Here is a 25,251-nt window from a genome sequence, read left to right on the forward strand (position 1 = left end):
ATTTAGAACAGAGGACAGAATCATCTTAGTTACACATATAGTATTCAATTAGTAAATCAAAGTTATTCAAAGACTATTTGAACACAAGAATATGTATCAGGTACTGTTACTGTCTTACTCATAATACTCAACTATACTTCATTTACCTGTTTTTAATGAATTAAATTGTATTCTGTGTTAAGGAAAATACATTTTTACTTACTGTTTTTTGACATTCCCTTAATTTAAGGCACCTTCTGCTTCAGCTACCTATGATTTGAATTTAGACAGTGTTGTAAACAGCAGGGTCCTGTAGCTGGCCTGTGCAGTATTCATCTAGGAACTTGAAAAATAAGTATTATTCAGGTATAAAACAGGGAGGGGGTACAATCAGGAAGCATGGTGTAACATGCAAAGTTGAGTCCCAGTGGTTTCCCTACCTTGATGTTGCTGCATCTTGGGTGATTTGTTAGAAGCAGAATGCTTTACAGAAGCTATTTCCCCTTCTTGGAACACCATTACAATTTCCACTCTCTGTATTTATGTATGGCCGTTTCACCATGGAAGAATCTGAACCTTCCGATAGTATATGAAAGAAGGTGAACAACATCTGTCGTAGGTGGTTTGTTCTTTGTGTAATCTCCTCCCTGGAGAGAAAGCTGTGTATGTAGTGGATGGCGATATAAATAATAGATTATTCCTCTCCACAGTCAAACTAGAAATAAATAAATAAACAAACAAACAAATGGTTTGATCGAGAGTGAAATTTATTTTGTTTTATTTCCTAAGCCAAACATTAAAAGAAAAGTCAGGGGCATATGAAACTTTCTATTCAACCTGAGAGGAAATATTTTGGTTTTGCAGAATAGACAAAAGAAAATGGAAATGAAAGGTTATATTCATAAAACCTTGCTGGAGAAGAAGCCAGAAAAAGGGAAGACCTTGCAACTCAGAAATTACAGAACTCAGCCCAGAGCATGGCAGACCACGGTTTGGCTCCCTGCTGTCTCCTTTCTCCTATCTTAAGATGTTCATCCACACCACCAGCTAGAAAGTTTTTCTAGGAAACACCATAGCATTTATATCATACTATAAAAATAATTATGCAAATAAGATTTCAAACAGTTACTGAGTAAGTCATCTGGATTCTGGTGGTTTGGATTGTCACTTAAATCATTGCATGTCTGGATTCCAGATGATGGTAAAGGAATAACTCTCTGTTCAGGGTGAAATGGAGCAGCCTTAATAGAAGATAGAGAAAAGTTCCTGCCTGACAGAGGATTCTTTTTATGTTTATGGACATTTCCTAAGATGTGGTATCCCTTTTTCTTATGGTTTTACATGGACTGACTCTATTTATTTATAATACAAAATATATCACAATTTTGAGTAGTGTATTAAAAAATTCAGGATGACTGGAATCACAGTTTATCTGGGGGATATTTTATGAAATTCCTGAAGATTTTTTTTTTACTTCAAGGAAATTGTTATGTTTGAAGGTAAATTTTATTTATCTCCTACATTTTTTCTCATTCTTTGGGAGCTCCTGCATGACTGTGATTTCTTTTTTAAGCAGTTGTTTACTCGTAGATAGCAATTTAAACTAGTTTTCACATTGTGTCATTATATTAGGTTATTATAATTCTCCTGGATATAAATCAAAGAATGTCTTCACGGGGTGTATTCTTCCTGGGAGAGATTTTAATGCCAGAGTGGATCAGCCATGATTTAATTAACAGTCCTTCGTATTCATATAAGCTGTACTGTTCTTTACCTATAAACAAGTGACACTCAAAAGCTCAGGGAATTGCTTCTACTATTAAAAACAAATAGTTTTGTGAGCTAATGAAACTTTCTGATGGACCATATTTTACCTTTTCTTCCTTGTCTCTTACAACATAACTTCAACTCTGCCCTCTATCCCTTGTATAGCCCCTGAACTTTAGCAGCAGACTATGATAGCATGATAGTACGGCTAGCTGGGAGCTCTTAATGTGCTCATTGCCCACAACTACTGCCAAATAGAATATTTATCAGCTGTGTACTTTCTGATTGTTTTCCTCATTAGTTTTAACCTGTGTCCTCCATCTTATTGGTGAAATTCATAAAATCCACAAGAATTTAATTTTCTTTTAAATTACAAAGCTTCTGTCAAATTTGTTTGAAAGTAATCAGTAGACTCAAAGCTTATTAGGGTAAAAGGCAGGAATAGACAGGTAAATTCAATGGAATTCCTTTTCTTTGCATAGGATAATAGTCTACAAAAGGAACAAAAAACTACTAGAACACTTCTGATCTCATCCACATATAAAATAACAAAATTAAAAAGTAGTTTCTAGACATTAGGAACATAGCTGTGGTACTGGAATCTTTTTTTTGGGGGGTGTCATTTCTGATCTTTTAATATCATTTGAGCCCTTAAAACATTCCTTCTTAAATTAAAATTTCAATTTAGGTAGTTTAAAATGGCAGATGTAAGGGGCCACAGTCTTGAGACAATGAAAACAAAATAAAATAAAACCAACAAAGAAAAAACAGCCAAACAAACAAAACGCTCTTGTGGTTCAGTTTTCAGGTCAACATTATGTAAGCAAACTAACTAAACAAACAAGCCTATATATATATCCATAACTACAAAAGATTTTCATAACCCAGAACCTGAAAACAAGGTAACCACAGCCTGACTCTTGAATTAGAAAGCAAAGCTAAATTGTTGCAGATATAATTCCCATCTGAAAGAGTTTTGTTCTCCCCTTTACAGAGTGAACTAAGTGGTAATTCATTGATCTGGTCTTTTCTCTAAGTCCTCTAAGTCATAAGTGTCCCAGATAATCTCAAAGTTAAATTTCTCAGTTTATATTTCTATATTTTGCTGTAATTTAATTGTGAAACACTTTCCTGATTTGGTAGGAACAAGGATATTTACCAAGATATTTACAAATCTATTAGTCTTTTATTGCTGTGTTGCATTCATTAGTAATACATAGATTCTTGGACCTCTAACTAAGAAATCTAAGAGAAGCAACTCAAGATATATCCTAAATATATTAATCAAAATTATTATTTATTTATTTTTTGCTCTCTCTTTTCTCTCTTTTCCTTGAGGTTTCACAATTATGTTACTTCAAACAATGAGGAGCTGATTTTATTATTATTATTATTTTTAACGATGATTTTTTTTTCAAAAAAAAAAAAAAGGCAGAGAGGCTCTGATCTTAAAACAAGAATGTTGTGGAAATATTGAACAAACTAGAAGTTTTCTTATAGATTTTTCATGTTTTAGTAGTCCATAGATTCTCCCTGTGGAGATGTTTTTATTGCACACTAAGTACTATGAAATAGAAACAATGATTATATTCACTCTGAAGAGGTTTCTCTTGTAACTAAATTTTATTTTAAAATAAAAAACTCTCTAAATTTTTGTGGGTTCTGTGTCTATGAATCTCTTTTTGATTATGTTCGTGACCAAGGCAGATTGGTGCTATCTGATCAAACCTTTGTACTGGAGTGTCAAACTAAATATAAATAACAGTGACATATTCACAAGTATAGAGTCGCAAGTGTACCTCTTTACCTCTTTTCTCTTTTTTTTTTTCTTTTCTTTTTCTTTTTCTTTTTCTTTTTTTTTCCCTGTATACTTTCTAATTACAGAAAAGTATAATTTCCAGCATTAACATCAAATATCCTCAAGCAATATAAATCTTAATTACTGTATGCTGGAAGTAGTACTAACAAACACATAAGGTACTTTGCATGGAACCAAGTGTGTCCCTGTGTACACGTAAAGAATCTCAGCAATTTCTTTTCTGCAGTTAACAAGACCTAAATCTGTTTAATGGTGAGTAATCTCTAAGAAGCAATATAACGTGGGTAATTATTCAGAACTTCAAACTCTCTTTCTACTTTTATTTTAACAGCATTTTCCTGGAAAACATCCACAGTAGGTCTGACACCTAGCGAACTGATGAACTATGAGTGACATTCAGTAGTTAAGACCATTCATAAAACAACTTAGACTGAAGTTGTGAATCTGGATGATGACATATACTGGGAATTCAGGCACAGAGATGCTTCAAAACTGTTCAGCAGAAATCCATCACCAACATATTTCTGCAGGAAATGTTGAAGGGAAAGATCATTTCAAAAGTGTTAATCAGAATTTGTGTTTCTTCAGGCAGGGAAAGCACATAAAATGGCATTGGAATTGAGAAAATTGCAGCTCCTCATGTAAGCAAGCCACAAAACTTGCTGAAATATAGTCTTTGCTAGAACTACATTGAGCCCATCACTCAGAACTAACTCATAAGATAAGATTTTCAAATTCCCTTCTAAGTGTTTTGTTTTTCTTATGGTTGAGAGGATGTGAGGACAAGAGTTATGTCTTTCAGGATTTTCAGGAAGCATAAGAAAAAAAAAAAAAAAAAAAAACATTCATTTTTAGGAGCTAGAATCCAGGAGCAGATTGCCTTCCTTGGGAATTCACTGCACAGACAGCATGGGCTCTGCTGGCTTGGCTGATGCAGGATCGCTGCTCTTTGAGAGACACTTATCTGCAGAAAATGTGATGACAAGGACTGAAGAATGTTCTACAGTAGATAGCTCAAAGATGATGCTGTGATGCCAAGACAATTACCTCAGTGGAGGAATATTTTAGATAGTCTTCAGGTAAAAGCAACCTTTTCACTACTCTATTGCTACTACTGCATGTATCTGGTGTTGGTGCTCCTAATAGCCAGTCTTTTTCTATGAGATGGGCAGAGAAAATGCTCAGAAACCCCAATGTCTAAAACAGTTGTTAGTTTTGCAAAATGAAAGAAATGCTGTCCTAAGCAAAACCAATAGTCTTGCTTGTACAGTTCCTGAGTTTTATAAGACCCAGGAAGTATAGGATCTGCTTTGTTCAAAGGAAACCTGTGTGAGTAACTGCAGAAGTTAAAACAGCCAAACCATATATGTACATGTTTCTTATTTTTATTTTATTTTATTTTATTTTATTTTATTTTACTTTATTTTTATTTATTATTTTATTTATTATTTTATTTTATTTTAATGGTTAGTTGCAAGGACTTAACAAACCCTGGTTACCATAGATAATCTCTATATTGTTCAATGGACATAGATTGATTGTTGTAAAATATATATATCTATATATAACTCTTTTTCAAAACCTTGAGGAGAACAAAAGTTCCTTCTACAGCAAATATTTATAGTAATTTTAAACCATTTTAGCTTTTTTTTTTTTTTTTTTTTTTGGCAGCAAGCAGAACATGTCTTTTTGCTCTACAGCTTCGCAGCACCTCACTTAAAATAACAAATTGGCCCCTTCTGCTCTGGGATTGCCTAGCTAGATACAGGATAAATAGCTCCTTAAACCCTCAGGACATTTCTCTTGTCTCTTTGGCCTAATCCATTACCAATCCTGTCATTATCATTCACTGAAGAAAATGTCACAGCTAATGTACTGTAAGGCTACTATTTTAATTCAAAATCACTATACGGATACTTCTTTCTTACTACAGGCTATGTATCTATACATATAAAATCTTTATTTACATTTCTAAAAAAAAATAAAAATAGTTCATTGAAGCTACTTGGTTACTTGCATTATAATATCTGTATGGGACAAAGTACTCAGCAATACGTTAAATTCCTCCCAATTCCCTCCAGCACTGTAATGTGTCCGCTTGGTATGGACAAACACAGTGAGGCTGCAGGAAGGGCAAATGATTTAGCAGAGAATAAATTTTAGTCTCAAGGCATCTAGACTTTGTTCATCTAACGCAAACTGGATGTTATGATACTGTAGAGTATGTAAATATCATCTGATTGTTTTAGTGAGTCAGCACTACTAAGTAGGCAGTCAACATCTGAGGTAGCTGATATTTCAGGATATTTATGGCATCTTATAAAAATTAATGGGAAAAAAAAAAAAAACACAACACTTTATTTAGTCTTTGACCATTGCTATTTAAAATCTGCACCTTAAGAAGCTACATTTAGTTTTCTATATTCATAATATAAAATAAATGGACAAATTTAGGGACACATTTTTCTTTGTGTGTGTGTGCTTGGCCCCCACTAGTCTAAAGGGAGTATCCAGCTTACCATTTCTCAGGGTCAAATGCTAAGACATGAAGGTTTCCATTTTGCGTGCAAGTCTAATACACTGGTAATTAGTCATTTTAGGTCCACCTGTCTTGTCCACTAACGATAATAGTCTGTCACTATCCCAGCTTTAGAAACTTTCCTACTTAGTACTACTTGCAGTGGTCTAATCCTTAATATCCTGTAATTTAATACCTGCCGTGTCATCAGATTTAATAGCCACTGCAGCACCTACACGTACTTCCGTTGGCTGTGTCCTACTTTAGTCTGAACCTTTCAAGGCCTGGCTGCTCCAGCCCCTTACAAACAAGAACCTTTCCTTTGCTTTGCTGTAAACAGGCCTGAGGTAACTCAATAACAGAGTGAAACAGTCCAGTGCACCAGGCTGGGCAGCTGGGTTGAATCTAAGCTAGTGAAATAGCATTTCCCTCTATACCATTTTCACCTGAAGATAATAATAAATTGGCTAAGGATTGCTCACCTTGAGAAACAGCCCAAGCTTTTGCTTTGTGAAGAAGCACAAAACTAAGCAAAACTGCAGTTCAGTTTCATTACTAACACTTTCTTCAGCTCTAATATTAAAACATTTTCTTTCTACTTTTATCTTTCAGTTGTCACCTTCTCTAGCAAAGCACCATTTTCTTTCATCAGGGTTTTAGAAATAGCGCCAATTTGTTTCCACCTCCTCTCTGTACAGCTGTGATCTTTAATCCCTGGTAGCAATCTCTTTTTCTGTGGTTCCTGCCTCACTCTGTAACCCCTGCAACCTTGGAGCAAATGAGTCTATTTTTGTCTCTGGAGATTTGATGGCAGATAACACAGTTATTAGGGACATCTTTTTCTTGCTCTAATAATGATGATCTGCCTTCAGTAATTTTTCCATGCCCAAATTGCCAGCAAGGCTGGAGGAACACTCTGACATGTTTTTCCTGGGTGTGCAGATTACTATTTTTCCCCTTCCCTGTCATTTTTCTTTCTTTTTTTTTTTTATTTTTTTTTTTTTTTATTTATTATTTTTTTGTTTTGTTTTCCTTTTTCTTCTGAGTTATTTACTCTTTTTTCAAATTTTGTTTCATTCAATCCCCTGTTTGGCTTATCCATTTATATGTTTCTTATAGCTGTCAACATTTACACTAGGCTCCTCAAATTGATAACCATTGATACAGCTACAATTTCATTTTGGTGTAATGCCTTAAGTTCTCTCATATTCCCACAGTGTGGATCCTGGGCCAGTGTTCAAGCAAAGAGGTCACCCCTGTACCATATGTGACCGTGCAGCTTCCCTGGATTGTGTTACGTGAAGAAAGGTGAGACTTTCTTCACCTGTTGCTGGGCACAACTTACCATCTTTTTGGTCTCTGCTGTATCAAGACAATGAAGGATCACTACTTAGCAGAGCTGAAGAAAGTTATCTTATGTAACCATAACCCCCCAAATTTATAATAGTAGAGAGCAAATGTCACATTTGCAAAATCCCACAGGCGGTTTATTCAGTCAGAAGAACATGGTGTATCTGATGGAATACTTGGGATATACATGATCAATGTGATCCAAATGCAGTTTAATTTAATACTTTAACTACAGCACCATGAATTATCTTCAGCTTCTGAGATACACCAGTTATAGTCTTGGTTTGAAATCCCTTGCCTACTGATGACAGTATGTTTGTTGTGAAAAGCTAAAAGCAAGCAAGCAAGCAAACAAACAAACAAAACTTCTATCTTTCCAATTAGGTTGGCTGGTGAGATATTTTCTGAAAAGCATGTTTGATTCTGATTGTTTTTTTCAAGTTTTTTCCCCATATATTTTCACAAATTCTTGTGAAAGTGTAGATCTTGTGATCTACAGGCTGCAAAAATTAAGAGCTTTTGGAGAATGGTTCTTTTTTTAAAAAAATGTTTCATCAGCTTTTTGTCCAAACATTGTTAATTAAAAGTTTCATTTGTGGTTTAAATACATTATCTTGTTTAGGAACGTATCTTCTAACACCTTTTATTGCTAATCCTGAAAATCCTTTTGTCTTTAGCATCAATGGATCAAGAACTTAGAGCTTTAACTTTAGCCAGTTTGCTCTCATAGAATTATAGAATCAGAGAATATCCTGAGCTGGAAGAGACTCACAAAAATTATTGAGTTCAACTCCTGGCTCCACACGGAACTACCTAAAAAATTAGATTTTATGTCTGAGAGTGCTGTCCAAATTCTTCCTGAACTCCAGCCAGCTGGGTCCTGTGACGACTTCCCGGGGAAGCCTCTTCCAGTGCCCAACCACCCTTCCAGTGAATAGCTTTTTCTTAATATCCAATATAGGAGGATTTTCCAAACTCTCTGGTTCTAAAGGACTCTGGTCTCTGTCAAGCTTTCTTGGAGAGCACCAGTACGGCCACAAAGAAGTGGGGATAGCACTGTTTGGTAGTGTCCTGTGGGCCCCTGTATTAGAAACACTGCAAGAACTAACTCATAGTGAGTTAGAAAAGGGACGTTGCCAGATGTACTATTCTGGAAAACTAAATTGAATTTTTATCTTCCTAAAACTTTTGGGAATTAGATATAACAAAGAATACATAGCAACCCCGTATTTTCTTCCTACTAATACATCCTCTTTCTCCGATGTCTCTTGTTATTCCTCATAGTAAATAGTTCATTCTATTTATATCTGCATTAAACCAAAGGCAATTCTGATGCTTCCTCTGGAAAACTATTCTGTAAATCTCATTGCTAGGTGTTTTTGAAATTACCCTGACCTTTATGTCAAATTCAACTCATGATACAATTTCATCTCTCAGCCTTTTCCAGAAATACATATGATGTAACAAAGTCAGGCCTCCTTCTGGAGGAGCCTGGGCAAGACTTCAGGATGTCTTTAGCAACTTTGATTGCTTTCCATGTTCCAGTAGGAAGCATCTTATAGAGAAGAATACATAAACAAATCAGTTCAGAATATGACCATAATACTCTTAGTAAAGCAGGGTATAGTCAAGAAAAATGTGGCCTGCTTAAGGGTATTTGAAGAAGTTGAACTAAGTGTTTGGTCACAGGTGACTGAGTCTATTATTTTGCTGCTCATTCAGTTTTATGACTGTTGCTCTCAAAGTTGTCAGAATAAAGGAAACTGGGTGATAAATCTTTTTCTTTTTATTATGTCTGTGGGTAAAAATAACTGAAAGCACTGAGGATGGTGTGAAAGGGAGACTTTGAATTAGTCAAAAAATTAGTCATAAGAATAAATAAGACAGTATAACAGCCCAGAGAAGTATAGTCTAGAGAAAAGACTCAGCCAATTCACCAAGAGTAACAAATGAGAGTTTCTGTGTGGGGTGAGTATTTCAGCTCTGGAGATATAACTTGGTGTCTCATAGACTTCCCTTCCTTCTTTCTCAGAGAGTGCCAGAAGACCTTTTTGCTATATCCTTAATACAGTCACATAGATGTCACTAAAAATAACTTCAGTCCACAATGATATACCTTTTAATTGCAAACAGTTTTTGTCAGAAGTCAAACTCTGGATTTTAGCTACTTTTTTTTTTTTTTTTTTTTCTTATTATTATTATTTCTCTAGCTCAGAATTTTAATTTCCTAATCAGCTGATGTGAGCCACGCTGTTCAGACTTCATTTTAGCTGTCTTAGGAATTTAGAAGGTTAAAACCATTTCTGTCTCAGTGGGATACACAGCTCCTGATTCACTTTTTATAACATCACAGTTGGATTATTGCCACTTTGTGTTTGCAACCTTCCTTGACCATTCACTGTATAAGTCCCCAGTTTGCACAAAATTCAGCATCTAGAATGGTCACTTACAAACATTAGCTTATCGCATTGCAACTGATAACACTGCACTGGCTTCCTGTTAAATGCACAGTTGTTATCACAATACTTACACATTATTCACGTCTTGTAACTGAGACTTGCAGTTGCTTTTTGTTAAAAATTGATCTTTTATTTATTTATTTATTGTTGTCACTTTTGTTGTAAGGTGCTTCCCATCAGAGCTATGAGATTTTTTTTACTTATTTATTATTATTATTCTGAGTCTTGACTTCTCTAGCAGAAGTTTGGTTTAATTGTAATGTAGTTTAAGTGTATAATGCCATGTGTTGCTTCTGCATGAAGTGTGCTATATAAATGCAAATGAGCTAATTAATTCATAACAACAAGTATTATAACAACACATTGATTGTCATGCTCTGCAGTTTCCAGTTGAACACTGTATATGTTTTGTTGGTAGAGGAATTGCAGCAGGAGGGTTAATAATTTTAAATCTAAGTACCCTTGGCTGTTTATATAGATCTGGATCTGTGATTTTCCCTTTGAATCCTATACAGAATTTATTAAGGGAATTTATAAAGGTTCTGCTTTCAGTCCTAGTTGATGACTTTCTTCTGTGTGAATATGGGAGAAATCACTTTTTTTTTTTTTTCTTTTTTTTTATGCTTTCAGACATCACCTGCTTAAGAAATAGGGACAATGATTCCTTTTCCCCTTTGAAAAGTATACGAAAAGATATGATTAAAATGAGTGATGCAGCTGGAAAGTAGTGAACATGTTATAAATTCTCAATAAATCATGCTGAGTTCAGCTTTAGCCTCATTTGCATCAGAATGTTAAAAAACCTGCTAAAATTACATTATTACTCCTCTGTTTCTCAAATGTTTCTAAAGCTAAGATGCTCTGAATTCTCAACAACCTGTAAACCACAATTTGACACATATAAAATACTTCCCCTTCCAAAGCAGGATTCATGTTAATAGTTAATAGCATAGAGTTCCAACCCTTGTCTATGCTCACAAAAACAAAATTTTAATGTACAAATATTTAATTTTAAGATTATTAATTTAATGGCAAAAGACCTCAGCTGAACCTGAATGCATGAAATTCCTTTCATGTTTCCAGTGAAAATGAAATCTACAGGAATGCTCCTGTGTGTGCGTGAAGGGTAGTTTGGCTGCTCAGAGGAGGACTTGACAGCAAGAGTTTTGTCACTTTTGGAAGCATCCTTAAAATAGAATTTCACAAATAGAAAATATAATCTGTGCAACTTTTCAGTGGATAGTTGGATAGTTATTGAAAAGGAAATATAAAGCAATCAGAGACTTCATAAAACTTGAAGGTATATGGGCTTTAGAAAGTTTGCAAGGAAAAATGTGAGCAGGTAATTTACATAAATAAAACCACTAAAACATACAAATACTGTTCTGTTAGAAAGTGTGAGCAGGAGTACTACCACCAATTTTAATACTTTTCATCAGATTCCCTGGCACCTGTATTCACATTTAAGCGTTTTGGCTAAAGTAGGGGCAACGGGAGCTTCGTGTACTACTTTCTCACCATATGTCCTCCCCATTGCACATCTCCAAGTAAGCACACAGAGACTGAGTTCAGAACTCCGTTCTCTGAAACAGTGGCTGTAAGCACACTGCAGAAATATCTGTCCTTTTTTTTTTTTTTTGCAGCTGAATGCTTGCAACAGCATGATACGTGTTAGTGCAGCTGCTGAGTCAGACTTGCCATGTACTGGCTCCTCACAAACAGCAACCACAGTTCTGATCCAGGTGTACCTGGATCTGAAAGGAGTAAAAATAGTGCTTTCTGTTGAAACATTCTGTTATTTTTTTCCTCTCTTTCACCAATATAAAACATCTTAAACTTGTCTTTCTTCCCTGCAATTCCTTCCAAATAGCTCCAAAAGGGTCACACAGCCCCCAAAGTGATTTACAATCTAACAGTCTTCAGGAACGCATCAGAACAAATCTCTGTACTATCTTCACACCAGCAGTTTTTCTCAACATAATCAAAAAGTTATTAATAACCATTCTCCAATGTAGCATCAAAATAAGCGGATACTTTATATGATTATGGTTCCAAGGTGTAACTGCTGATTAAATACTTCTTTACAAACACATATCCACTGTATTTTTTATATGCAAATACCCTGGCATATATACACATATAAATGTATATGCATGAATATTATATAAAGAACATATAGAACTATGCATATTTTTCTGTGTCTCAATGTTTACATACACATATACAAACTGAAAGCAAATGTGTCTTGTTCAGACATAGACATTTAATATAGGAAGGAAGAAGAAGAAAAAGAAATCTAAAATTGCCCAGTTATGGAGAAAATTACCAAGATTGAAAAAGACTTTCAGATATATAATGTTGAATGTAGCTGTGCAATTATGTAAGCTATCATATTTCTTTCTACTGTTTTGTGGCATGGTTAAATTAAATATATGAACAGTGAAAAAAAAAAAAAAAGATTTATGTTGTGTGAAGACAGTTAAACACTTCAGATTGCTAAAAATGTTACCTTAATTATCTGCATATTATGCTCAGAAGAAAATCATTAGCTTTCTCTTTATGAGAACTGTCAATGCCAAAAATATTTCATCCAAAAAAAAAAAAAAAGTGGATTTAAGAAAAAATATTTAAAACAACTAGAACTCATACTTAAGTCATTATTTTTTTTTCCTTTTTTTTTTTTTTTTTTTTTTTGTTGGTTGCTTGGTTGGTTGTGTTTTTTGTTTGTTTGTTTGTTTTGGACTTCTTGATTTCAAGCACCTTGAAATCTTGAAATTAATTTAGACAAACAGAGATAGGAAAATCTTCAAAACACATATAAACATCTATGAACCTGAGGGTAAAGATTGACTCCTTTGTCCATTTATGAATACTGACAAAGGGAGGATTGGAAAGACAAAGATATCTCATAAGAAAACTGTATGGTCCCCAGTAAAATAGAAATAAGATGAGAGCTGAAACCTCTGGACATTACTGTTATAAAACTATATCAAGTAAGAAAGGCAGAAAGGGTGGGAGGTTGGGAGGGGGGATGGAGAGGGAGGGAGTATTATCTGGCTTGGACTGCAACAATACAAAACTGAGGTTTCCAGTTTAATCTCATCATCAAAATTCCCTCCCTGGTGTAATAGACAGAAACAAAGAGATGGTTACGTCCAGTATGTGATTCATCCTACTCTCATCTTGGATAAGAAATGTATGTAAAAACCTGATGCTTAGGACAGGACTTTAGCACTTAATTTGAAGCAGGAGACTAGTGATCTGTGTCCTCAAACAGAAGAGTCATTCACCCACCATAGTTGTAAGGAAATGCCTTTTGCCTCCTGGCATGTGTTCACAAAGCACAGCATGGTGAGCCAGTTGAGCAATGAGATTGTCCCTCTCTTCCCTCTCTGCTCTTCACTGGTGTGGCCTCACCTTGAGCACTGTGTACAGTTTTGAGTGCCACAATTCAAGGACAAAAAACCATTAGAGAGCATCCAAAGGAGGGCTATGAAGATGGTGAAGGGTCCAGGGGGCAAGACGTAAAGGAGCAGCTGAAATTGCTGTTTGTTTTTTTTTTTGTTTGTTTGTTTTGTTTTGTTTTTGTTTTTGTTGTTTTTTTTTTTTTTTTTTTTTTCAGCCCAGAGAAGAGAAGACTGAGGGGAGGCCTCATGGCGGCCTGCAGCTCCCTCACAAGGGGAGTGGAGGGGCGAGCACTGAGTTCTGCTCTCTGAGGACAGCGACAGGACCCGAGGGAACAGCGTGGATCTGAGACTGGAGAGTCAGGCTGGGTGTTACAGAAAGGTTCTTCGCCTAGAGGGTGGTTGGGCACTGGGACAGGCTCCCTGGGGCAGTGGTCACAGCACTGGGCCTGTAACTTACACAGCACTTACTTCAGTAAGTGCTCTCAGACGGAGAGTTTAACTTTTAGGTAGTCCTGTGTGGAGCTAGAAGCTAAACTCAATGATACTTGTGAGTCCTTGTGAGAATATCCAATCCAGGATATTCTGTGAATCTGTGATTAAACTCAGAGATCACACATCCCTTGGATTAACAACAATGTTAGTTCTTAAAAACAAATATTGTGTGAAGAGTTCAGGCATGAAATTCAAACCACTTATTTTTCCAAGCTTATATAATGGAACTTAGCCTTTTGCAAGGTTAGATGAAGCAGGAGTTAGAAGTATGGCAGGGTCATGGTAATGACCCAAAAGATCATTCAACTGCAGGATTGTACCCTCAGAGTAAAGGAAGAAAACAAAATTCAGTTTAATAGATACAGTATTATTAATAGTGGGGATGGTATATAGACATAGCAACGGGTAACTGAAAACAAAAACTGAATCTAAAAGATCTGTGAGCTGTGTCTTAAGAAAGGAGCCTTAGCTAAAAAAATAGTAGACTGCAGAGGACTAGGAGAAAGCATGTCGTCATTTCTGTTTCCTTCTTGCACAGTTCTTTCTGCAGCCATTGGCATGTCACTTCATTCCCAGAAGTAGCCTATGATTTGTAGTACTTCCATAATGCAATGCAAAGTCTGAGACCTGGAATCTTGTTTCAGTAATTCTGAGAACTCAGGAGTTACCTCTCAATTCTTTAACCCATTATTCATAGCCAATAAAGTCTCCATTTTTACATCAGTTCTGAGGGTTACACTGTTTCAAAGCATTACGCTGATAATCAGTATGCATGATAACAATGGGAAATATATTTTGTCCAGATACTCATTACCAAAAATCTAAATAAAATTAATACTAACATAGCTTAGGATACAAAATAAATTTGTAATCACTGACAGGTGATACTTGAGTTATTGACTAATGGGAAAAAATTACAACACAACATATATGGCATGGAATTAAGAAAAAACCCTAAATAATGCTATCTTTGATTATTTCTCTCTTTTCTGTATGTGTGTCATAGTAAAACATGTGTTATTTACCCAATGGACCAGAGAATTTTCTCTGGAAAAGATGAGCTTGTAATGGAAATGCTGACACAACCTCAACTATAACAGCATGAACGAAGACACTTTAATAACATTTTTATTGCTGTAACATCTTTTAAAAATGAAACACCTGGGACTTGTGCTTAAAAAAATCAAAGCAAATTTGTAAGTTCTGCTCTCTTCATATGATAGGAAATTAATCCAACAAGCCAAAGACTGGGAAGTTAACTTACCCTCGGAACACTTAAAATCATTCAACTGAAAGATAATTAATAGAAATATTAATGCATTTCCCTGAAAATATATCAGCTAATATATAAACTAATATTTAGAACTCCTTATATGTTAAAGAGATGGCGGATTCCCTCTAGAACTCTGCGGATACAGAAGACACTGAAGAGATTTTGTACTATGGGTACAATTATCCTCTGAAATTACAAAACAAAAATGGTGAGAATTTTGTGAAACACTAAGCCTAACCTTCAGGGGCGTATTAGTACATGAGCTGCATCCTGAGAGTGACACGCTATTAGGAAAACTATTAAAAGAAAATCGTATCTTTATAATAACTGTGCTGCATTGTGCGAAGAAGAGTGTTTCTAGGAATTGGTCCAAGCAGTACTTGGATCTCCTTCCAGAAAAGTTTCAACTTTCATGTTATAGGAAGAGGAAAACAAGAAAATAGAACTCAGATGTCAGGGTATCAGAAACGGGATTATGGGATTATTTCTTGCACACTTGCAAGAAATGCCTTGGGACTTGCACCTCTTAACAAATTATAAAAACACTGTTGTCAGGGACAAAACAAAGGAAAAGTCATGTGAAGTAGTCTTATACTCAGAAGTTCAACCAGCGTCCAAGCTCTGGTGTCCAAGCTCAAGCATAAATGTTGCCAGTGCCCTGTTTAGAGGTTCACTGAGTCTTGGACTCTAGCATTTTTACAGTTTATGGTAAACCCAGTTTGTTGTTGACAGTCTAAAAGATAAGAGGTGGTAGCAGAAAGGGACAGCAAAGTTGTTGACCCTGCACTGTGAAAACATTGAGCCAATAGTTTGTCTAAAATGATAGATTATTAACATAATTATTCAAAATTAAATAATTAAACAATGACTGCTTTGTGTGATACTACTGATTTGGCAGCATGATGAACTCTGCACTGCATATCTTGAAGAACTTAGGTTTTTAATGGCATTTTCATATTAAAATGAATTGCAAGTGTCATAAAATATTGTCCTTTATCATGTAGCCTAATTTTGATGTGCAACTCAATGATTTGGTGGATTTTCTATTGATACTTTCTTGAATATGTACAGAGAACCACACTTTTTTGCATTATTTTTTTGTAAAGATTTCAGATCTAACAATGAAATCCAGAGTTCCGTGCCTTGAATTTTTGTAATGAATTTATGAGAAATAGGATTTTTGATAAAAAGATCTTCATATGGAAGTCTTTGTTGCCATTAGGAGCTGCTTTCACCTCATCTAACTTACGCAATAGTCAGTGTTTAGTTTAAGATACATTCCTATTCATGCCATCCTACAGCAGTGCTCAAAAGAGACAGGACAAGTTATACTCTGAAGATGCCAGTTCCCCCGGCATCCAGGATTCTAAAAGAACCTATGTAACCATCATAGAGAGCATGCCTGTACTTTCCATGTTTCCAGTTTACTTAAAATAAGCTTCAGCCTATTTACAACTGCATAATCAACTATATTTTCCAAGTAACTTAATATTAATTTTCTGACTGTTTTAAAGCTGGATCCCCAACAGTCAGATTAAGTTCTTTATTAGTGGCTCTTGGATAACTGGAACACAGGAATTCTAGCCTAGGACTCAGGAAACCTGGGCTCAGCTCTTTAGCTCTTTCTTCCATAAATGGTTGCTGCAACACAGTAGCAAGGTACTAATATTTAAAGGTGCTTGTACACCTTTTTACCATTGATGACAGTGAAACTTATGTCAGTATATTCCAGGACTTCATCATATCTCTTTCTTACTCCTCTGAGTGCAAAATGGGGAAAAATAAACCTCACTATGACAAGATTCTTTCTCTTTTTTTTTTTTTTTTTTTTTTTCAAAGATATTAAGACAATATGGTTAAAGATGGTACAACCCTTGGATAAAATAATTATTTTCAGTAGCTTTTAAGTGAAACAAACAAACAAACAAAACAAAAACAAAAACAACAACAACAAAAAAACAACTCTGGAGATTATTTAATATTTTAAGGTCACTTTTTGTACAGCACAAAGAGTAACAAAAACTGAACAATGTATTATAGCTATTATTACTAACAGTAGTCCATCCTAGAACACAAGTATTGGACCCAAGTATGCCAAGTATGCATCCCATCCCATTTCAGTGTCTGGATTCAAGTTACATGGCATCATATTGATTTAGATTTGATTCAGGATTCAAACTTAGTTGAAATTCAAGAATATTGAGGCAACATTTATCTCAATTGATTGGCTTGTTTTACTCTTGTTTATATGTACTATTTTTGGGACAGTATCAAACTGTTGTGAGTCTTCTTTAAATTCTGTCTAAGCAATTGATTTTCTCTTATGCTATGGGACTAGCACAAAATACCCCTTATTGGACCATCTGTGCTCTCTCTGAAGTGCATGCCTCAAAAGATAATCCAAAAATGAGTGCTTTTCTATAAAGTCATAGACAATTTTAAATGGAAGATTAAAGAAATGAGAGTACACCAACATGCTGAAACCTATTTTAAAGCTGGCGTATTAATTTAAATAAGCATAATTTAAACGAGACACTTAGTTGAGAACTACAAGCCTAGTGATTTATATTGCTTGAAGAGCTGGTGCTGTTGATTGTGCAGAATTGGATTTATATCCATAGACTCTACATGAAAACATTTAAGAGGATAAGTTGTCAGAGTTTCTAATGTACCTTCACAAAGCCTTTTTTTTTCATATATTTTATTTCTTTTCACTCTGCATAGCCACATCTTCTGTTTCTTTGAACTCTCTCTTCTAAATAGCATGGCAAAGAACTGATTTAATATCATAGCAACCTGTAAGTCCATTTTTGCTTACTTACCAATTATGAATCTTTGAAAGAGGTTTTATGAAAAAGGAAGTCTTTTTCATTTTCTATCTGAACCATCAATTTTATCATCTTTTCTTCTTTTGTTCTAACTGCTTGAGCTAATTGCTAGAAAGGTGATTGTACTATTCAAGCAAAATGGAAGAGTTCCAACAGGAGAAAATCAGTAAGACTTATAGAATCATCTCAGTATCCTCTTGCTGTCATAGAGGGTAGAGGAGGTTTAAGTTCAAATCTCTAGTCTACATCAAGTAGAGCTAAATTTGGGTGTATGTGTTGGTAAGTGCAGTGAAGTGGTATTTGGTTTTCATTATTTTATTTTTTTTTTTACTCAAAGAAAAAAAAAAAAGAAGAAAAAGAAAAAAAAATAAACAGTGTAAGAAAAATCACAGCTTTCACCTGAAAAGACATAAATGAAAAGGCCTTTGAAAAGGCTTAGTTTCATCATGACACAGAATGCAAAACTTCTGAAATCATACAGTCTTACAAAGGGAGAACACATCCACTATATATAAAGTGAGAGCTTTTACCTGTTACATATTGATCATAGAACATAATGATCTAAATTCTGCTTTAAATCACTTTCGTATAATAAATTTTTCCTTATTTGTAAACTATAAATCATCCTTTTCAGATTTGAACCTTTTATTGGAAGCACGACTGGACACTTAAAGGTAAAAAATTTGCTTATTTTATTGCTTTATGTCTTGTCTCTTTCCAATTAAGCACCTTAAGAACAATTTATTTTTAGCATTTCTCTGTATTCCCAGACTTGCATATGATGAATTTTCTCTATAGCCATACTTCTGTAAAAAAAGGCTACAAAAGCAGTGAAATGGTTGCCCACTCTATTTCTGCAGAATATATGGATCTATAATCTAAGTCAATTTATAGATCTTAAAAAAAAAAATTACAGTTCCTCCGCTGTGGATTTTTTATTCTTTTTGCTGGTACAAACTTCCTACACCAATGGTTTCCTTCTCACTAAGAACAAGAAGCCAGCAGCAGGACTGCCCAGGGAAGTACATGTAGATGAGTCCCCGTATCTGGAGGTCTTCAAAACCTGTGAGATGGAGAGCTTAGTGACATGGTTTAATGGTGGACTTGTGTATTGGGTCTGGCTGGAATGTTAATGTTACCAGTACGGTAAAACCACCACAACTTGGCAGTGCTAGATTAAAGGTTGGACTAGATTATTTTAGAGGTCTTTTCCAACCTAAATGATGCTGTCATTCTATAACTGATAAATTAAATTCTCCTATCCTAAAAGACTCCTCACAGTAGAAGTGAATTCATGGTCAACATTTCCAACCAGGACCAAGAATTCAGAAGTACAGGGATAATCCCTTGCCTGTAAATTTACAGTCTGAATTTATGATTAAATAAATCAGAAACTATCAGAGAGTGGGGTCATGGGAAAAGGGAATGAAACAAAGTAATTAGAATAAATTGCAAAGAAAAGTGTCAGGATGAGCAGTAGCTATATCTCATAGTTTTTTAGTTGTGTCAAAGATTTCACAAAGCACTGTCAGCATCTTTAGTTTATTTAACAAAAGCTATGGGGAAGAGAAGAGAAGAGAAGAGAAGAGAAGAGAAGAGAAGAGAAGAGAAGAGAAGAGAAGAGAAGAGAAGAGAAGAGAAGAGAAGAGAAGAGAAGAGAGAGAAGAGAGAAGAGAAGAGAAGAGAAGAGAAGAGAAGAGAAGAGAAGAGAAGAGAAGAGAAGAGAAGAGAAGAGAAGAGAAGAGAAGAGAAGAGAAGAGAAGAGAAGAGAAGAGAAGAGAAGAGAAGAGAAGAGAAGAGAAGAGAAGAGAAGAGAAGAGAAAACACCAAAACAAACTCTGACACCACCTACCAGCTACTAGTGTCCTGAATCCTTGACAATTGTACTTCCAGTTACTGTAAAATATCTCCCATTTACAGATAGAGATCAATCCATCCAACTTTGTTCTCCTAGATAATTCTTTGATGCCTGTCATTAATCATCAGATATTCATGTCCTGAGCAAGGAAGAAGCAGTCTGATCATAATGCTTTGAAACACCTTAGGTCCTCTTTCTCAGACTTATCTCATGGTCTCTTTATAGACAAGTAACAATTTGTACAGGCTGTCTGGGTACCTTGACTTTTCCCATACTAAGTACTTCAGCAATTTTGTGATTTGTTGCTATGGAGTTCAGTGAAAAATAAATTCATGGTGACTATTCAAGTTTTCTCTCAGAAAGTAAAGAAAGCCAACAGAAAGATCTTCTGAGATGCTTAGGAACAATTTAGTATATATTTTTCTCAATACAGAAACTTCTTTGCCTCAACACTACAATTACAGCAGCTGTTAGTGTCATGAACCGAAATGAAAGCACTTTAGTTAAGATCAGCTTTTAGTTTTCTTCCAAACATGAAATGGCTGAATTACAAAAATTTCTATTTTATTTTTTTCAGTACATCTATCCTAAACTAAATGTCCCATTCTGTTCTTTCACAAAATGTTCTAGATGAACCATAGTTTCAAATTTTGTATTAGGAATACATATACATATATAAAACAACAACATTTGGTTGTTTTTAGAACATTTCAAATAAAATCTAATTGCTGAATAAATAAATAGATCAAAATAGCTTCAAATGCTGTGCACTTGCCAAAGCTGATATGTAAGAAAATGTCTAGTTCCCTATTCAAAAAGTGTGAAAGTATATTTAAACTTAAAAATAAATAGTTTGCTTGTTAAAAAAAAAAAAAAAAAGGAGTGTGTATGCATTGAAGTTAACTTCTGTTTGAGTGTCATGCTGAATTGAGGCCTCAAGTAAGAAAAGATATCTTTAATTTATTCAAAGTATCGGGTAGATATAAAATTTCAGATTGAGACAAGTCATACAGTTGTCTTTGTTATCCCAGATATCAAGGTGTCTACGATACCTGCTCAGCACAGTACCGAGCAGTAAACAAAATCTTATTCATATTTGAGGTGAAATAGAAGACACCTTGCTTACACAGAAGGTAGACAAACCTCTCCCTGATATAGATGAAGAGGTCACTCAAAGACTTGGAAGGGTAAATAACTTTCTTTTTGTTCTGTCCCAAATGAAATCCACTTACTAGTTAGATGAAAAATGAATACGTGACCATGTACATACAACTTAACATCTGTGTGTTCTCTGTGAAATTAAACAACCACATGGTTATCATGCAGCATTTTTAATGCATGAAATGTGAAAAACATATTCAGTGCGTAAAATGCTCCTGAAGTTTAGGATGATCTCATAAAATGTTAATGTTATTTCTTTGTGATGTCCAGCTCTGATATAAGCCTTAAGAGCCTCAATGTTGATCTGGCTAAAAATGCCAGGGTTCACTTGCATTGTGAAGCTTTGAGCCTGAACAGTTTTGCCAGATGTCTCGTGGGAATTAACTTTTCTTTTATCATTTACAGAACTTCCTGTTATGGTGTTCCTGAGCTAGGGCTATGGAGGGAATAGTCATGACATGAGGTTGTCAGCACTACAATCACCATGTGGAATTTGGAGACCGGGGGAATCTCAGCACAGGTGATGGGCAAAAATGTTAGTAAAATATTCTGTAAATCTGGGGGGAGAAGGGGGGGGGGGGAAGTAGATTCATTTTTTATTTTTCTTTATTAAAAAATATTGTTGCCTTAACTGATCCTTTCTTGTCTTATTTTAAAGACAGGTGATGTAATTGTTTTATTTATCCAATCTACATTCTTTTTGCAGACCTCTAATGTTTATACTAATCCTGAGCACAAACTAGTAAGAATTTTATGTGCATGTTAGAAGAAGGAGAACTGTAGAATAAAAGAACACCCCTGACTTTACAGTGGTAATTAACAGCATCTAAACCTTTCCTAGAGATAACAACCTCCCTTAAAATACTTATCTGACCCTTGTTTCTGCAGCAGCCTGAACAAAATCCCTGAAGGTCAGCAGAGTGACAGGCAGAAATAATGTTCTTCTCTGTAATGTGCTGAGGACAGAGATCCCAGCTCCTAGTGAAGGGCTTCAGACTGTCCTGAGATAATAGCAAATAATGGAAGAGAATTGCATGCACACACATATATTAGAATGTCTACAGTTGCATTGTATCTCTTGTATGTTTTATATACTTTGTACATTGTGAAGCTAATATTCCTAATTTTACTTTATTGAACAGTAAAGAACTTTTGAGTATTGGAGAGAATTATATATACTAATGAAAGTTATGTCCAACAAAATGCAGAATATACCTTATTAGGGTTCATATCTTCTTTACGTGCCTAAAACTCATGAGATTTTAAAAACTCCTATATTAATTAAGGTATGATTTTTCCAGTCAAAGTAATGAAATCGTATAAAGGATTTGGTAGCAATGGAAAATTTTCACTGTGATTGGTCTAATAAACCTATGCCAACAGCTCCCCCTATGTACCGCAGAAAGGATGCTAGCAAATGCAATGCCTGGAATAAGTATCCTAGGGAAAGATATTACTAAGGAAAAGAATAGTTTATGTGCCATTTAATCTGACTACATGGAGGATTAGGAAAGTTTCAATAAAAAGCATTAATTGGCACTACCTGAGTGGTATACTGATGGATTTTCTTGTTTAAAATGTCCTTGATTGTTTACTGTATGACTCTGGCTGATTCATTCACTTCTCTTCTTAATCACATTTTATATACATAGATTACTGTAATGCAGATAGTTCCTTGAGTACACAAAATAGAACAATGCAATAATAGGACAGTGACTAATATTACCTGTGTAAAGCTGGGAAATGGAAGGTGAGGTAGCAGGGAGGATTATCTTGATTGAGAGCTTCACATCTGTGTGAAAAAGAGTGACACACTATTAAAAGAAGAGCAGCATTGTCAGCTGGGGTGGGCACTACAGAAGAAATCAAGAGGTTTTGCTCCTCCTTTTAACTTGTTGCTTCCCTTCTGTGTGACACCAGAAGGGCTCCTCATCTCCCTGTCTTTTGCCTCCCTCCCTCTCTCCCTTCTCTGTTTAGCTTGTGAAATTTCAAGGTGGATTTGATCTGTCATCATGGGCTGAAACACATCCATCACCATGGGCTGTGTCTGTTAAACATAATTTAACAGGTTATTGTGTGTCAGATGAATTGAGATTATGTCTTGCAGACCTGCAAAAAAAATATATGATTTTTTTTTTTCCAACCTATTTCATAGCAGGTTATGTGGGGTTACTTTAACTTCTCCATAAGCTGAAGCATGCTTACAGTCCTTGGTACTTAGCTGACACTCAGCCAAGCTGTTAAACTGCAGACGCTTGACTGTGACTGTAACCATGGGTGGTGCCTGCAGCATCCACCACAAATTTGTCTTGATAGATGCTTTTTGCCACCAGCTTCCTAAAACTAACAATGGAATTAGCGAGTACTCTTAGACCTGTATTCAGATCAATTCTACTAAGTACTTTTTACTTAATTAACAGAAAGTGATCTGCTTGTGAATCAGGGAGAAAACAAATGACACAGCACACATAGAGAACAAGCAACACTATTTTTTTTATTTTTTTATTTTTTTAATTATTAGATTCAGTTACTTATTGGACATTGGGAATGTCTGCTTGATAAAGAGTTTATCAATTACATTAAGGAGTCAGAACACGAAATAATCAGCATGTAGATTTTTTTTTGTCATAGTGACCTAGATGTACACACCCTTATTTTTCTGCTGAAGTTTAAAACTTAGCCTCATTCTGAGGGAAGGGAAGGGAAGGGAAGGGAAGGGAAGGGAAGGGAAGGGAAGGGAAGGGAAGGGAAGGGAAGGGAAGGGAAGGGAAGGGAAGGGAAGGGAAGGGAAGGGAAGGGAAGGGAAGGGAAGGGAAGGGAAGGGAAGGGAAGGGAAGGGAAGGGAAGGGAAGGGAAGGGAAGGGAAGGGAAGGGAAGGGAAGGGAAGGGCTGTATTTTTGTAATTATATTTTAGAAAAGTCACATGGGGTTCAACCGGAAGATTGCTTATCTGGTTGTGTTCACATATCAGTACAGAAAGTTTTCAGTGTGCGCGTACTAGTATGGGTGGAAAAGGAAATGAACCAAAGCTCAAGGAACCTTCCAGAACAGCTGTTCCCACCTTTGCTCTGTATTCCCTAATGTGAGTGCTTTTCCTGTGAAGTTTTACTGTTCTCTGATTCCCAAGTAAAGCAGCATCCCCTTTGGGCAATGCTCTCACCTTCTCCCAGAAGGATGCAAGAAACAATCCAGCTACTCTATTTGATAATTGTGGTCTTTAATTTAGTGGCACCTAGCTGCTACAGTGGAAAACATTTTTTTTTTTACCCAGTAGCCATGTTTCTCAGAAAACTTACAGTTGAATCATAAAGTCAAAGATGAAACAAAATGTTCAGGTCCCAGCTTCTGAAGGACGGAAGCATCAGTGGGTCCCAGACCACCACAGCATCATATATCAGATGCCCCCTCAACAAGAACTAAAATGATGTCAGTTTTTACTGCAGCCAAGCTTCTGGCCTCCAAAGCCCTCCTTCCCACCTGTCCTGCCCACACGTCTGATTTGGCTCTTTTCTAATCCCATGCTGAGTCCTATTCTCTTCAAAGAGGTGCCCCCTGTGTCACATACTCCCCCAAAATGCCATCTGTGTGGTTTCTTTCAGACCACTAATGCAAAGCTCTTGGATAGCTCCCTATTTACTTGCTTTGGAGCTGCACTTACAGGGCCCACCGCCTGAAACACTGCAATCAAGCTGACAACACAACCAATCAAGGTCTGACCTGCAGCCGTTTCCTAGGAAACCCAAGCCACTGCCACAGAAACAGATTGTATACAGTGGAAGGAAACATATATTTTTGGGGAAAAAAAGAAAAAAGAAAAAAAAAAAAAACATTTTTTTTTCCCAGTACTCCTGAGTTATTACAAAGCACTTCTAAAATAATAGTAATGAAAAATACTCTTGTTAAGAAAGATTGAGTGATGATGGTCATATAAGTACTTAAAGTCAGGCAGAGAGCCTCAGAGAAAGACCTTGAACCAAGTCTGCTTGAGTGCCTGTTCCTGCTTTGCTACTGAATCACTTCATAACCCTTGCCAAGTTATTGCAAAAAGATTTCCAAGTCATTTAGTCCATAGTTCCAATGAACAATAAGTTCATATCAAAACAGCTTGAGTACCTGAAGAAGAAAACTTGGAAGAAAGCAACAACATTATCATGACCATACTGAAAACACTCAGAAAATTACTAACAGGCAAGGCCACCTCTCTTACATAAGTAAAAAATTCCACCACATTTTACAACAATAAGTCTGCCTAAGAGGTGTATTTATGATTTAGAAAAGCTTTAAATATTATTTCTACATAGTGGAAAACTTTACTGTATGCTGCAATTTATTTTTTTTTA

This window comes from Anas acuta, chromosome 1 (assembly GCF_963932015.1).
Source record: "Anas acuta chromosome 1, bAnaAcu1.1, whole genome shotgun sequence".
In the NCBI taxonomy this organism is placed as follows: domain Eukaryota; kingdom Metazoa; phylum Chordata; class Aves; order Anseriformes; family Anatidae; genus Anas; species Anas acuta.